The following is a 12,381-nucleotide window of genomic DNA, read 5'->3' as shown; positions in this document are numbered from 1 at the left end:
AAGAGTTATGTTGTACCCTAACCTTAGCACAACTCGTGTACAGCTGGCAATTGAATACGTGGAAAGATACCCAAGTAAAATATATTTATTTACCATGTGAACAGCTCGAGACTCATAATAGTAAGACCCAATATTAGGCAACCTGGATTTACTGTGAGCTCGAAGTAAGATAGCTGTTAAGCAGGAGATCGGGTGAGATATTCAGCTCATGAGGACTTATATATAACGCATACTGAAGGATCCCATGAGTCTCAGTAATTCTTTATACGCACATTAATGACCAGGTTGTATCATATCTATATCATTTATTACCCAAGATAGCAGGAGCGTGTTTATTCTGTTACCAAATCATATCACAATATAAATGGGAATAATCTGTATTAATTATATAATTACACATTTTATTTACACGGTGACCCAAAAACCTGTCTATGGAATTTCCCTATAAATACTGGGCATATTGGAGAGGGAGGGGGGGACCATATTCTGATATACCGAAACTCTGCCTAAATAGAGTTTCGACTCGTGGACTAAATAGAGAGAGAAACAGTAATAATATCGACTCATGGACTCGGTGGATTTTAACCAGTGAACCACGTAAACGTTATGTGCTTTTGAGTGAGTTCTTATTATTTTCATTGCAGTTTACTATCAAGCACTAATCTACCCATTTTATTTCTTCATATACTGTTGGCGAAAAACCGCGTCAACAGTTTGGTGCTTTCATTGAGAGTAAATTAGTGCTTCACAAGTTCCAGTCAACTTTCATCATGGTGGTCACTAGCTCAATGCACGATAATGAGATGGAACAACCTGGTGGGAAGGAGGCCCATCATACCACTGTTCCCAATGAAAGGGGTCCGGATGTTCAGTAACATCCGAGAAAACAACTAGCAGGTTAGGGTGATACTGGGAGTTCGGTGTCGTTACCACCAAATCCTATACCAGGCTGTCTGACTGCCGTTGAGATGGAAAACATGCAGCTAAGGAGCCATCTTGCTAGGGAAAACAAGCAAATTGAGGAGGTCAGCTCGATTATCCCCTCTTACAACCGACGTTAACGTCGAAAAGAGGCAAAGTGGATCTCACAAGTCCCACAGGAATAATCGCTCTAAACCGAGTCGATCTGTAAGGACCGCCACTTGGAGTTATGTGCCTTCAGGGAGAAATCACCTGAATATTCAGCCCACTAACAATCACAGGGGTCATCAGCATGTCAGTCGGTCAGTAAGGACTTCGACCCCAAGCTCGGTGCCTTCTTCACAGATTCTCAGGAATGCCCATGACAACCCACGAGTAGGGGCTGGGACAGGCTCACGAAGGCACAATGCTCCAAGAAATCCCTCTATGCCATGATCGGAGTGCCAGGCACAAAGAACTAGGGACATTGGAGTAGAACAAAGGCGGGCTAACGTAGTCTATCCTGATGGAACGAAGATAGCCTCGCCAATAAGGCATCCTCCGTCACCTGTAAGACATCGAACACCACCTCATCCTCAACGAGATATTCCAGTTCATGGGGACAGTAGGAGAAATCTTCCAATGAACATGTTTTGAGAATCCAGGCCCTCAATCCCAACCGCGAGCTAAAAGCTTCGGAAACAGAAGTTATTGGACGGAGAGCCATCGTAGTGGCAGGTCCGAGAGCGACTTAAGAAATCATTTGAGTTCAGCGCAAAGTCCTTAATATGACCCACAACTCGACTTGCGAGAGCATCTGAACTTGCAAAGAAGGTATCCAGCTCGGGATGAAGATATTAGCTATACTCAACACGAGGGAGGTGTGTCCATAGTACGCGACAATGGGAATACCCCACCTAACCATGCTCGAGCTTGGAGGGATAATAACCCGTCAAACGCGTATGATAGGGTATGAGCTGTTGAACAGCCCCCAGCTAACTCTAGACAGACAAGCTCTAATGGAAGAGCAAATGAAAATACTTGTCCGGGAAGGAAAAGGAACATTGTGACTCAGATGAGGAGCTTGAACCTTTTGCTCCAAACATTGCAGCCGCAACATATCCTATAGGTTTTAGGATGCCGCATATGTTGAAGTTTGATGGAGAGGGAGATCCGTCCAATCACCTCGGAATGTTTAACACCATGATGATTGCCCACAATGTCGGGCTCGACCTAAGGTGTATCTTGTTCCCTTTAATTCTAGTCGGGCCTGCGAGGCAGTGGTTTAAACAATATAAGAGGCATTCCATAAGCTTGTGGAAGAAATTTTCCTTTGATTTCAAAAAAGATTTTCGAGCTTCACGGGCGGCTCGGGTTGAGGCTGATTCATTGGCCAACGTAAAGCAGCAATCTAGCGAGACTGTAAAGGCATATCTGAGCAGATTTTCCAATGTTGTTTCATGAGCTAGGGATGCTGATGACAGTTCCAAGCTCATGGCGATGAGGACAGGAATCCTTGTCGGGGGAAACCTATGGCAGGAACTCCAAAGAAAATGAGTTAAAAGCGTAGACGAGTTCTTGGCTTGAGCTCAAGAATGGATAAAGGTAGAGGAGGCACAAGCTTCTATCGCAAGAACCAGCTAGACCCCCGTCCAACCCGTTGGAGCAGTAACAGATGTTGCAGCTACGACTCAAATCGTTACCCAGAATAACCAAGGGAGGAAAAACAAAAGGAAGGGGAACGATGAGGGTGACTAAATTGGGACGAAGAAAAACAAGTCCGGGGAGAAGTTCAAACCTATCTATGCTACATATACTGACCTAACGGACACCCGAGAGCATATTTTTCTGGCAAATTCTAGTCGGCTTCCATGGAAGAAGCCAGAACCATTGAGAAACTAGAGGGCGAAGAGAGATCCTTAAAAATTATGCCGATTCCATCATGACATTGGTCATAACACCGATAATTGTTGGAAGCTAAAGGATGGTATTGAAACTCTGATCAGAGCTGGGTCATTGGCCCAGTAAGCCCGAAATCGGGTAGTTCCTAATTAGCCCGCCGGGCAGAACCCTCAACCAACGCGAGGAGCTTCGATGGGTCAGTCTGGAGCTTAGGAAAATCAGGTCGAACCTCCTCCGATAGTAGGGGGAGATATAACCACTGTTGCAGGAGAACCTCATTCGGCGGGCACGAGCAGTGGGGCGCAAAAGAGGTACATTAATTAATTGAAGGCTCATAATGGAGTGGAGTTCGTCCTGGAGCAACAGTTATTGAAACAACAGCGATTGGAAAAGCAACCAATCGATTTCACAAAAGAGGATGCTAGCCAAATCCAATTCCCACATAATGACCCACTGGTAGTAACCGTGCAGCTCACCAACCGAGGGGTCCGAAGAATACTGGTAGAAAACAGAAGCTTTGTAAATTTACTTTTTAGGTCCACCCTGAAAAAAATGGGATTGTCACTATGCGATTTGAAAGCGACCTCGATGACTCTGTACGGGTTTTCAGGTGAAGGGTTAGTGACCATAGGGACAATCAGCTGGTGGTGACATTGGGAGAAGAGTCATAAACTGTCTCCAAAATACTCAAGTTCATGGTAATTGATTGTCTTACCAAATACAATGCGATTGTGGGCTGACCTGCGCTGATGGCATTTGAAGCCATAACATCTATTTGACACCTAGCAATAAAATTCCCCTCAACTACAGGGATATGCACAGTCAGAGGCGATCAGCTCGCTGCCAGAGAATACTATAGCATTTCTATGAAGGGAAAGACACAACCCAGGCAGCAGGCAATGGTCATAAATAACGGAGGTGAGAAGTCCTAGGAGGTGGAAGTCAATCGTGGGACGGAGGAACCTCAACAAGAAGAGGACAATGAGGTCGCCCAACATGACAACATTGATCCGCAGATAGGCGATGACAGGTCAAAGTTCAAAGCCATAGAAGAGCTCAAGGAAGTGAACATCAACCGCAAAGAAGCTTCGAGAGTCGTAAAGATTGGGAAGAATCTTAAAGACAAAAGAAAGAAAGAGCTAGTCGATTTTTTTATAGAAGAACCTGGATGTTTTCACCTTGTCGCATGAGGATATGGTGGAAAAAAGTCTGAATATAATAATGCACACATTAAATTTGGACAAGAATGTGCCTGCAAAATCCCAAAAATGGCGACTTTTGGGAATGGTCTGAGCTGAAGTACTAGAGGAAGAGGTAGCTCGATTACTAAAATGTGGGTGTATATGGAAGGCAAAATACTTGATCTGGGTTGCCAATCCTGTGCTGGTCCCGAAGCCGAATGGGAAGTGGAGAACTTGTATCGACATCTTCGACCTAAAAAAAGCTTGTCCCAAGGATTGTTTCCCACTGCCAAGGATATTGACCAGTTGGTAGACGCCACAGCAGGTCATGAGCTCATGTCTTTCACGGAACTATACTCTGGATATAACCAGATCGCGATGAACCCTGTGGACCAAGAGCATACTAGTTTCATGACCAAACATAAGGTATATTGTTACAAAGTTATGCCATTCGGATTGAAAAATGTCGGGGCTACATACCAACGCTTGGTCAACAAAATGTTCGCTAACCAGATCGGGAAAAACATGGACGTGTATGTCGACGACATGTTTGTCATGTCAAAGATTGCCAGTAACCATGTTTCCAATTTGGAAGAATGTTTTGGGATATTAAGGAGATATGAAATGAAGCTGAATCCCCAGAAATGCACTTTCGGGGTGGCATCTAGAAAATTTATAGGATTCATAGTCAACACAAGGGGAATAGAGGCGAATCCTGACAAAATCAGATCGATGTTAGAAATTCCTTCACCCAGGTCAAGTAAAGAAGTTCAAAGCCTCACTGGAAGGGTGACGACTTTAAATTGCTTCATCTCAAAATCCACTAACAAGTGTCTACCATTCTACAACTTGCTCAGAGGAAACAAGAAATTTGAATGGACCGAAGAGTATGAATATGCATTTCACGATCTGAAAACGCACCTGGCAGAGCCCCCGGTATTATCCAAACCAACATCTGGAGAGCTTTTATTTCTTTACTTGGCCATAACAGAGAATGCAGTCAGTGCGGTGTTAGTTCGAGAAGAAGACCGTGTTCAGATTCCAGTGTATTATGTAAGCAAGAGGCTTCTCGGAGCTGAATCACGGTACCCGCTGATAGAGAAGCTGGCATTCTATTTAGTTTTGGCTTCCAGAAAGCTCCGGCGATATTTCTAGTCCCATTCCATCAGCGTCTTAAACAACCAACCTTTATGGCAGGTATTGCAAAAACTTGAAACATCGGGACGTCTCGTAAAATGGGCAATTGAACATAGTCAGTTTGAGATATTATACATGCCATAAACTTCAATCAAGAGTCAAGCCCTTGCTAATTTTATGACTGAATGCACCAGTTTTTCAGGATGCGATCATGAGGGAGCCAGTGCAGAAATTATGGAAAATCTTCATTGATGGGTTATCAAACGAGAATAGATCAGGAGTTGGAATAATCTTATTATTTCCAGAGGGACATTGATTTCATACATCTCTGAGATTCGGATTTCAACCATCCAACAATGAAGCAGAATATGAGGCCTTACTGGCAGGGCCGAGGGTGGGAAAAGAGCTGAAGGCAAAAGCCATCCAATGCTATAGTGATTCCCAACTTGTGGTAAATCGGGTATTGGGAGAGTATCAAGCTCGAGGTATCAAGATGGCGGCCTACCTGACCAAGGTAAAAGGGGAGTTATCTGAATTTGAGTTTAGCTTTAATGAACAGATACCCCGCGAGCAGAACTCTAACGTTGACACTTTGGCACGACTTACTACAACAAAAGAGGCTGAAACATTAAATGTAGTACCAGTGGAGTTCCTGGAGAGCCCAAGTGTACTAGGAGAAGCAATAGAGGTCAGAATGATTGACATAAGACCGACCTGGATGACTCCTATTGTAACGACCCAAATTTACTAATAAGGCTTAAGGGCCTTGATTAGTGTGCTGGGAGGGCATAACTGGATTATATGTGGTTTCATGATTAAAAGCATGTTATATGATTATTTGAATATCTGTGATGCATGACTATGTGTATTAGTATGCATGTAGGCCCTGATTAGGTTAGAAGGGCATAATCGTTATTTTGGCCCGTTGAGGGCATAACTGTATATATTTGTGATAAATGGTTGAGACCACATTATTATGTGGATATATTTGTAATCTTTGACTCGAGGCGATCTTAGTGAGCGGTTTAGCATAAAAGTCACGGCGAGGATTTATACCCGGCTCGGGACGAGCCTGGGGTTATTTCTAGGAATTTAGAGAATATATTGGGGTCTATTTTGATATTGAGGAATATAATTGGTGATTAGTTAGGTGTCTTGAAGTAAGCGGTAAATATTAGAGACATTCAAGGAATTAGTAGGAATTGGGTGTAATGACCAAAATGCCCCTAGGAGGGTCAAAGGCTTAGGAATTATGGGAGGGAAAAGTTGTCATTTGGCTTATAAGGGATAAGTATTATTAGGCTTTATGCCTTAGTGGAATGTGTAGAAGGTAGTAAAGGTCTGAAGGAAAGAAAAGAAAGAAAAGGAAAGAAGGGAAAAACAGGGCAATTTTCAAGAACGGTTTGGGTTTTTCTTCACCAATTTCTTGAGGTCTCTTGGAGCTAGAACTCAGAGGATCTTTAGGCCAAGACTTTGCACTTGGGATCTTGATCAGGTTTGGGAAGTCAGCAGGGGTTAGGCATCCAATTAAGGTAAGGTTTTGAGGTTATAGCTTGATTCTGGTTCTTGGTGTTGATATGGATTTTTAAGCTGAATTTTGGTGGGAATTCTAGGGAATTGAGGCTGAAGCTTTGAAGAGGTGAAGGCTAAACTAGTGTGGAGGATAACCTAAGTTGAGCTCATCCATCAAAGGTAAGAAACTCTGGTTTAAGTTTTGTGATTTCTGTGGTTTTGCTGAGATTTTGAGCTTTAGGTTCAACCATGGTGGATTTTGTGTTTTGGGGTGCATGTGATTGAATTTCTTGTGGTTGGGACTTATGGGATGAGTTAAGGATGTTAGGAGGCTTGTTTTGAAGTTTGGTTGAGTTTTGGAAAGATTTGGCTCGGGAAAATTTGAAGGGGAAAATCTGTGTTGGGTTGTGCTATGACTAGCGCTACAACACTAGTCACTGGGCGCTGTAGCGCTAGGCCCTGAAGTTCCTGAGCCTTTTGGCTCTGTTTGTAGCGCTATAGTGCTCTCCCTAGGGCGCAGTAGCACTACCCTGTTTCCAGAAAGGGGTTTTTGGGTTATTTTCAAGGGTTTTTGCCCGGGGGTTCGGGGTTTGATTCCACCACCCCGTTTGGTGGAATTAGGGCTTCCAGAGGGCTCGGGATTGGTCCTGAGGCTAGGTTTTGGATTTGAGGTTTGGTGATGACTTTGATCTATGGCTGTGATGAGGTGTACACTAGGGCTCAGGCAGGATCGTGCTCGAGGATCAAATTGAACAAAGCTATCGAATCTAAAGGAAAGAAAACTACACCCGGTTATGTGTGTGTGATGGGACTAAGCGCTCCCTATATCTGTATGATGTCATAGATGGTATCGTACCATGGGACATGTGATAAATGGCCTAAGGGTGCCGTAAATAATACTTGCGCACAGGGCGCGGCTCGGCCACTGGTAGTTGAGGACAACTTAATATTCACTGAGCTCGGTTTAAGCGGGCCGGAGTCAGTGGGATAAATAGAGGGTGCGGCCTAAGGGCGTTAACCCTAGTTATCATATGTGAATTGATTACTGATATGAAATGATATACTTGGTATGTTGAATACTTGATTAACATGAATGCTTAGACTATTGAGTACATGCTTATGCGGTATGAGTTATCTGATTGTATGTTGAATGATTATGCTCTGTTATTGTGTTTTCTTGCTGGGCCTTGGCTCACGGGTGCTACGTGGTGCAGGTAAAGGCAAAGGCAAGTTGGACCAACCCTGAGATGGAGAGCTGCGGGGCTGAATGTACATGGTCAGTTGATCGGTTGCCACGGCTGAGGAGTGGAACAGGATGAGAAAAGCCTATTTGTCTGTTTTGCCTTAGAATGGCAGCAACTGTATTTAAATCTTAATTATTTTGTAAACGGTCTTAAACTTATTACTTTTGGGATCCCATGTAAAAATAAAATGTTTATTTATAAGAAATGAAGCTTTTGAGACCAAAATCTTTTAACCCTAGTTTAACTATAGTTTCAGTAACACGTTTCTAACTAAATGACTTGATTAGCAAGTCTTGCACCTTTATAAACACACAGTGTAACGGTCTTGGCTATCCAGGGCGTTACACCTATAATGGAATATCTTGCGACTGGAAAGTTACTTGATGACAAAAAAAAAACGCGAGAAAAATACTTTATCAAGCTCCATGATACGTAATAGTTGATGGAATCCTGTATCGACGAGGTCATTCGTTACCCCTCCTGTGATGTGTTCTGCTCGAGGAAGCTGAAACCATTTTCCAAGAAGTACATGAAGGTTTTTTTGGAGATCATACTGGGGGGCAGAGCCTGGCATTGAAGGTACAGAGACAAGCCTATTTTTGGCCCACTTTAACGAAAGATTCTATCTCATATGTTCAGAAGTGCGACAAATGCCAGCGTTTCGCCATAATTTCCTGAGTTGCTCCAGTCGAGCTAACAATGATTTCATCCCCATGGCCATTTGCAGCATGGGGGATTGAACTGATAGGTTCTTTACCTATGGGAAAAGGAGGAGTTCGATATGCAGTGGTGGCAATCGATTACTTCACGAAGAGGGTAGATGCCGAACCTCTGGCAACCATCACCTCAAAGAGAGTCCTGGATTATGTGGTGAAAAATATCATCTGTCGATTTGGGCTTCCTAAGAAGATTGTGTCAGACAATGGGACACAGCTCGACAGTGATCTCTTCACAAACTTTTGTGAAAGATACGGCATAACGAAGAGTTTCTCATCGGTAGATACCCACAAGCCAATGGTCAGGTCGAGGTTGTAAATAAGACCCTCAAGGTGATCCTAAAGAAAAGGTTGGACGAAACCAAAGGATAATGGCCCGAGTAGCTCCCGCAAGTACTCTGGGCCTATCAAACTTCTCACCGGACCTCCACGGGGCATACTCCTTTCTCACCAACCTTCGAAAGCGAGGCCATGCTTTAAATTAATGCAATGGTGGCTACTCACAGGCAGAGTACTTTTGATCAAGAACAGAATAACGAGCTACTTAGCGTATCCCTTGATCTGATCAAACAAAAAACGAGAGGAATCACAATTACAGCTCGCCCATTATCAATCACTCATTATTTCAATTCAAAAGTCAAGGGACGCAGACTCAGATTGGGCGATCTGGTTCTCAGGAGGGTATTTTTGGCGAATAAGGACCCCAAGGATGGTGTGTTGGGCTCGAATTGAGAAGGACCCTACCAGATCATAGAAGTCTTACGTGAAGGGACTTTTAAAATAGCCCGATTAAATGGGGAAGTAGTCCACAGACTTGGAATGCTCTTCATTTAAAAAATTATTATTAATAATATTACCATCAATGTAAGGCTTATTTATGAAAGCCATTTCAAATAAATGATAGATGGATTATTGAATAACCATTTCTTAGTTTTAATATTGCAAGCTCGTGTTCTCACATTGTAAAAGTAACAGGAAAAGTTTCTACATTATAGTTACTTGGGGGGCACATAACCGAGTTTTTGAGAGAATTAAGCCTACTCGGATAAGATTAAAGACTTGGAAGCTGGGAGAAATTGATTATTCAACGGATTTTTTAAAGCTCGAGTTTTCAATAAACCTAGCACGAACTAAGCTTTAATTTGTTTAAAACCCTGGATATAACCAGGTCCGAAGCTTAGAAACTTGGAGAAATTGATTATTCAATGTCTTTTTTAAAGTTTGAGTTTTCAATAAACCTAGCACAAACTAAGCTTTAATTCGTCTAAAACCGTGGATATAACCAGGTCCGAAGCTTAGAAGCTTGGAGAAATTGATTATTCAACGACTTTTTAAAGTTCGAGTTTTCAATAAACCTAACATGAACTAAACTCTAAAAAGAAAATATTTTAAACCCTAGATATAACCAGGTCTAAGGCCTGATTCTTAACAGGTATAATACTATTAAGCTCATTAAAAACCCTAGATATAACCAGGTCCGAGGCTTGATTCTTAACATGTATGATGCAAATAAGCAAGAAAATTCTTGGATACAACTAAGATTGATAAAATCTATCTCGATCCAAATTCAATCCTTAAGATTTTGAATGTACAAGAGTCTAAGGATTCATAAGCATGAGCAATTCTTGTCCTGGTTGAAAGCCCAGGAACGGTAAAGCATCTCCTCCATTGTTGACGAAGACAGTGCTCCATCGTCATTCTCGACCTGAAACTGGTTAGCATGGCGATTCGCCTCCGCGGCCTGAGCCTGAATGGCATACAACACGGTCTTCACAGATTGCTCGCCCTCCTGAGAAGAGATGAGAGCAGCCCCAGCAACCTGCTCATTCTCTTGAGCAACATTCAGGGTGGCTCTGGCAGTGTTTAGGTCAACTTGGAGTTCTTCGTTCTTGGCCTTGATACAAGCTATGCTTCGGTATTGAGCTAAGACAGACTGCAAAATAACGAAGCAAGTCAAAAAAAAATAATAAACATAATAAAGAAGGGCTAGTAGTGGGAAAAAGACTCATAGTGAGGTTCATCCCCATGGCAGACTCGAGGACATCTTTCGGGCTGTGTTCCTCTATGGCCCTCAAATCCCTAGCATTGGCCTTATACGCATGGCCCACCATATGACTCGCCATCTCATATATGATTCCTCGAAAGGCCTTGGGAATCTTGTCCAGATCATGTGGCTCGACCGATATCTAGACGAGACGAATCTCAATTTGGACTTGAGGTTCGATTTGGATCACTTGGGGGTGTGAGGGAGGCATATGTCAAGGAGGGGGAGGAGGAATTTGCTGGACAGTGACAGTTGTCAACGAAGCTGGTTCCCGAGCAGTGCTCGTAGTTTCACCTTAAAGAGGGGATTGTGTGGTAGCCCCCATTTTAGGGGTGGCCTTCTTTGCCACCCTAGGCCTTTTCACTACAGGACAAATTCTGGATCCCCCAGCCTTGCAGGCACTCCTTAGATCGGGAGCACCTGACGATTCCATATCTTCACCTGAGAAAAGAGCGAACAGATAATTTCATTCACAGGTGTAATGCTTCAAAGGTATTATGAATAAAAAAAAAAAGAGAGAACAAGGTTCCTATCCTCCGGGCGAGGGGAGAAATCTATTACGATCAGCTTGGGTGTATGGCCAGGGCTAGGCACGACCTCCAACTCTGGGATTAATGGAGGGTGGGGGAATCTAAGGCTACAATATCTTGGATCCTAGGGGGTTTAGGTCCCTCCTCGGGGCTGGATTCATCTACGTATTACCTGAATCCAGAAGCAAATACACCTTGGAGCAGAGAAGGCTAGGTCCCACGGTTTGTTCCATATTCTTCGAAGATGGAGGACCTAAAGTTTAGGGTGTTATCAACAACAACGATGCCTTTGGGATAGCTATGATCATAGCACACCACCAAATGATCCACGCATTGGAGGAGGGATACGTTTAGATCCGGATCGGTAGGATATCGACTAACGAGCTGGTTAGGGTTAAAACGGATTAACTTAAAGCTGGCAGTAGCCCGATCTAATTCTATAGAAAGGTATGGCTTACCTTGGCCGGAAGGGCCAGCTGCTACCCCAGACGCAGCTTGCTCAGGAGCAGGCCCTTGATTGGCTTCAGGAGCTTGTCTTTTTCACACAAGTGGCGCCTCTTATTCGTCTTCAGTGGCTGGCATGGCCTCTTGTAAAGAGGGGTGCTTGAGGATAACGGGGAGCAAATCTCGAGTTCTCAGAGCTAAAGTCTGACCCTCGCTGATTAAATTGCATGTCAACATGGTGGCATCATTCACGATCTAGCGATAATCTTTTTCCCTGGGGGAAGACTGGACAAAGTCTCGTACTAGCCCCCAAGGGTCACAGCTTTGCCTGTCCTTGCAAATATAGTTGCACGAGGAACAAACTCAGTCAGGACATATAATTTTTTTTTACAGTGACAGGAATAAAATTTCATGTGTTGAATTCACAAAGACAAAAGACTTACGAGGACAGTTGCAGTACCAGTGTTCACAATTCTTGAACCCATTCAACATAAAGAATAAATCTTTATAGTCATTTGGGTGGCTGGGAAGCTCGATGATGGAGCTGGAGTTAGGAAATCTGGTGAGGTAGTAAAACCCATCACCTCGTCCTTTCTGGTCAGGAATCGCTTTGAGGCAGAGGAAATATAAAATGTCTGCTGGAGTGGGGACCTCCCACTCATGCCTCAGAAACATATATTTTAGTCCCACCAAAATTCTGTAAGAATTTGGGGGGAGCTGGAAGGGAGCCAATTCGATGTAGTTTAAGAAATATACAAAGTATTGGTTCAG

Source organism: Humulus lupulus, chromosome 3 (assembly GCF_963169125.1).
Source record: "Humulus lupulus chromosome 3, drHumLupu1.1, whole genome shotgun sequence".
NCBI classification, from domain to species: Eukaryota; Viridiplantae; Streptophyta; class Magnoliopsida; order Rosales; family Cannabaceae; genus Humulus; species Humulus lupulus.
The sequence above is the reverse complement of the archived record's forward strand: the minus strand, read 5'-3'. Positions refer to the sequence as shown.